We start from the raw sequence: 5137 nt of genomic DNA, 5'->3' as shown, positions 1-5137 counted from the left end.
CAGGAATGGAAGAAACAAAATTCTCACTCTCAGATGATGCCTAAATGGATAATTGTGTACAATCTATGAACATACCACTGCAGGTAATGATAGAATGCAGTAAAGTTGCTGGATATTAAAGTTGCTGGATATAAGATCAGGATCCAAAATCAGAACAATAAAAAATTTTAAATGGTGCATTTATAATGTAATGCAAAAAAGTACATATGGTCCTATGTAATACTAATATAACAAGAGTGGTGTAAAATTTTGTGGAGCAAATGAGAAAAATTTCATCTGTAATGTTAAAGGAAACTCAAATAAATGAAGAGTCATGAGAAAGGAAACCCAAATAAATGGAGAATAATGGGATGTTCATGGATAGGGGGCTCAGTATCATCACTCCAAATATATGTAAGTAACCTTGATTAAAATCCAAATGGACATTTTCATGGAACTTGATAAGCTAATTTTAAGATTTATATGAAAAGCAAGGTGCAAGTATCAACAAGATCTTTTTGATGAACAGCTAATGTGGTTGTGGTGCAGAAACAACAGTAGAATAGAAGATAGTTCAGAATTAGATGGAAAAACAAACACATTTTTGTCATCTTGATGTATGACTAAACTGGTAGTATAGTCAGTAGACTATAAACTGTTACGTTGTTCTGGAATAGATTAGCCATAAATACTAAAACTGTACTCCAGACACAAAAATTAATCTCCGTGAGGATTTAAGACTTACTGTAGTAAAGTAAAACATCAAACCTTTAGAGGGAAATACAGGAGGATATGTTCATAATGGTAGGCAAGGGAAATTTTCTTAAGTAAATAAAAGCACCAAACATAAAAGATTGATATGTTGAGCCGTAATAAAAGTAAAACTTTCTATGCACTGTCATACTAGAAACACACAACAACAAAATGCCATAACATGCTAGTAGAAATGTTACAGTTCTTATAACTGATAAAAGATTATTGACAAAATAATTATACAAATGACAAATGGATGAAGTAAAAGAACAGCTCATTTATAGAATTAAGAAATCCAAATGACAGAAAAGATGTGAAAAGTTCACTTACTTTTGAAGAAATACAAGCTAGAAGCAAATTAAATACCAATTTATACCACTCAGAATAGTTAAGAAAGGATGATGATATCAACTGACAGGTACATGGAGCAATTAAAAGTATTGTACATTGCTGGTGGACTGTAATATAATAAATATATTTGGGAAAGCAATTTGGAAATATCTATTGCAGTTGATGTGCATAACCAATACGCCAATATTTCCACCTCTTGTAGCATTGTCTGTAATAGGAAAAAATTGAAAGTGATATAACTACCCATTAAAAATATATAGTCACATGCAGAAGTGAAAATAACCAGGGCTGCACGAATAAAATATTTAGTAAAACATTTGTTCTTATAATTTGATACCTTTCATTTGAGGCTTAACAATATGCAAAACAATGCTATATATTGTTTAGGGATATGTACATATGTAACAAAATGTATACCAAAAACGTGAACTAGACTTCCACTTCTATGTGTATCGTGGTCTAGATATTGGAAAAAGACTTCTCAGTGCAAGAAGAACCTGGATGCTGATTAAACTGGAATAAAGATGCTATTAAGTGTTTTGCTATCCTCCCAAGAAAGTATGGGAAATAGCTCTCTCTTCTACACACATACATAAACACACTAAACACAAAGCAGAGACACAAGTGAAAACAGAAAATGGGGCTGCACTGGAGGACATACAGAAACCAGGAACTTCCACATGAGAATAGGAGATTAGGCCTCCATCATCACAAATTGAGACCACTCATTACACTCCCCATAAATACAAGATACCTGAGATAATCTTTACATCCTTAGTGAAAAGGATGGGCAGAGTAAAAGGAGAGAAACAGAGATCTTCCTGACTGCAGAAACAACAGATAAGAAAGCCTCTGCCCTGGCCTGAGGTGAAATAAATTAATTAAAATAATAACATTATCATCATCATCATTTCCTTTGGAAATGGTACTTATACTCTTGCTTTCAAATAGTTACCCTACCCTGTTAGAGAAACTTCTGCCTGAAAATTGTATAATGTGCCCAAGATAATATACTTCTTGGCTACCTAATAGTTTGGGTCCCTCAGCATTCTCACAAAATATAAATTTGCAATAAAAGAAACATCTATTTTTCAAAAGAGTTTACTTACCGCTATCATGTTCTGCATCTAATCATTCTATTTTCAAGAAAAGAGTTCTAATTTTGATAACACTGAAAGTGAGATTTGATGAGATTAGGAGATGGCTGATCATAGGTGTGGTTGACACTGCCAGCATTCTAGAGACCCAAGGTATGCAGCCAGAGGAACTTAATGAAGGTGGGATTACCAACATAAATGAGGAAACTGGTTGTGATAAAAAGGATAAAGATGTTTCGGAGGAAGTGAAGTTCCCAGTATACTTGACATTAAAGGATGTTGCAAAGATATTTCAAAATATCAAGAGTACAAAGAATGCTCTCAGTATTTTGTGCCATAGATAAAATGTTGTGTGGCAAGCAGAATTCTAAAGACTGTCTCCTGAGATTCTTGTCTTCTGGTTATTCAGTTAAACAGTAATCTAAATATTGCTGTAAAGGGATTTTGGAGATGTAATTAAATTCCAAATCAGTTGACCTTAAGATCTGGAGATTATTTGGCTAGCTAGACTTGTCCCAGTCCCCAGTCAGGTGAGGACTTAAAAAACAGTGTTCTCCATCTGGTAGGAGAAGACATCACAGAGATTTGAAGTGTGAGAGGGGTTTGATGCACCATTGCTAGCTTTGAAGATGAAGGGGGCCAAGTGAGAAGGAATGTGGGTGCATCTTGGAGCTGAGAGTAGCCACTGGCTGCCGGCTATCAAGGAAACAGTACCTCAGACCTACAGCCACAGAAATTGAATTCTGCAAACAACCTGAATGAGCTTGGAAGCTGATTCTTCCTCAGAGCCTCCAAATAAGAGCCCAGTTTAGCTGACACTTTGCCTTTGGCCTGGGAGACTCTCAGTAGATGGCTCAGCCAAGCAGTCCCTGACTTCTGACCTAGAGAAATGTGAGATTCCTAAGTGAGGACTGTCTTAAGCAGCTAGATTTGTGATAAGTAGTTATGCAGCAATCATGAACTGATCCAGACTTAGAAAGGATTATTCCGTTAGATGGTCACCTTTTTTATTGGCATAAACCCCTTACTTGGATTTTATCAGGCAAATAGATAAATCATAATTAGGGATATAATTCCACAGAACTCTAAGAAAACAAACTCACATCAATATAATAACACCTTTCACCTGCAAGTTTAACCTTAGATCAGCAAGATGATGTGCTGATTTTTAAATACAAGGTGACTTCTCCACTTTTAATGTGATTTTATCACCTAAAGTTACTCTGCTCCCACTGCATTCCCCCAGCTCCTTCTGTTTTCAGATATACACGCACATGCATGCACATACCCGTAAATACACACAGGAGTTATAACTTTAAATCAAGCCCAGTTCAGAGAAAGTCTAGCTAAGCTGCTTCCGCTCTTGCTGCTGTATGAATTATTACAGTTCAAGGCCTTATTTGCAGAGCAGCCATTTCTATAGTTTGAAGGTAGACAAGTGCTGGTCTCTTAAGTACTTCCCTTACAGCTAAATTTTCTTTTGGAATTAAATGTGCTTGTGTTATGTCTGCTTAGTACTGGATTCAACAATGATTCAAAAGCTGATTTAGATGCTGTATAATAGATGGGAAAAAACATTATGATCAGTTTGACAACAAACTCTGTGGCCCCAATTAGGTCACTTCATCTCTGGGCAAGTTTCTTCACTGATAAATTAATAAGCTCGAATGAAACGATTTCTTGGTTGCATTCCACCTGTGACATTCTCTGATTCCATGATAAAATGTTGAAAATAACTACCCAAGTCATCTTATTCCCAAGATCAGTTTTACCATGTAAATGCAGAGAATTTGGCACAGTTAGGTTATGGGCTCCTTCACATGAGTCTGTGTAATTCTGCTTTGTAAACTGTTCTATGGCTTTTGCTCTAGATCTCAAACACCTCTTTTTGGTTAGAAATGTGCCATTCTAAGCCAAGCTCCCATCTCCGCTTCAGATCTGCCTGTCCAAGGAATACTATATATTTCCAACTGTGTGTCCCAGAAGCACCTCATATTTCAACTTATGCAAAGTGAGGTCTGAGAAGCTGCATTTTCAACGTATGCCTCAGTGCATTCTAAATGTCGAGAACTACTGCCCTAGAGAGAAAGCAGAAAATAAGTCTGCATTCATCCTGTTTTTTAATCTCCAATAGCAATCCCTAGAATGTTTGGAATTTTCTTTTTTTTGGCTGAGCTCTTGTATATATAAATTATTTGATTTAAAACTATGAGAATTTAAAAACATGATATCATGCAAATTGTAATGCCTTTATAAAGATTGATGTTTTAGAACTATTTATTTCTTAAATTATAACCCTGAGATTTTTTTGCCTCTGGAATGATATCATCCTTCTGCCCCTAAGCATTTAAAGGCAATATATATTCCAATAGATGGCACTAGTCTTCTGTTTGCATACCTTTAGATCAGTTGTAAAGGATCCATCCTTTTGTTAAAGTTTAATGTTCATTTAAAAGGGCTCTACAGTGTGGACAAAAACGGCAGTCTGAAAAGTTAAGTAGAAAATATGAAGTAATTCAGTTTATCATTTTATCACTTCAGAATGACTGCCTATAATGAACTGCTCAGTTGCATTTGCAGTGTAGCAGTTAAAGTATTTTTTAACTTGTCTCATATACTATTTCCCAGTTTCTCAGCATCAGTATTTTTCCCATTTCCCATTCAGCTAAAATTTTAATTCAAGAGCTTTGTATTTACAGTCAGTGAATTACCCCCAGTAGATTTAATGACTCTTCATAAAATTTTTAAAGACTTTGATTTTTGTCATCATCAATTTATCAGCAACATTATCTGTAATAACTCTTTTCTTCTGAGTAATGTCAGTGGGCCACAAAAACAGTAGTTTAATAAAACCATCGCTATGAGAATAATATTCTCACAGAGAATATATAAAAAAGTAAAAGCTCTTAACTGGTTTGTCTAGTGTTAATTATAGGTTGTTTCTTATTAGCTAAGGA

The sequence above is a fragment of the Lipotes vexillifer genome, unplaced genomic scaffold (genome assembly GCF_000442215.2).
Source record: "Lipotes vexillifer unplaced genomic scaffold, Lipotes_vexillifer_v1.1 scaffold329, whole genome shotgun sequence".
Taxonomy (NCBI): domain Eukaryota; kingdom Metazoa; phylum Chordata; class Mammalia; order Artiodactyla; family Lipotidae; genus Lipotes; species Lipotes vexillifer.
Note: the sequence above shows the minus strand (reverse complement) of the source record.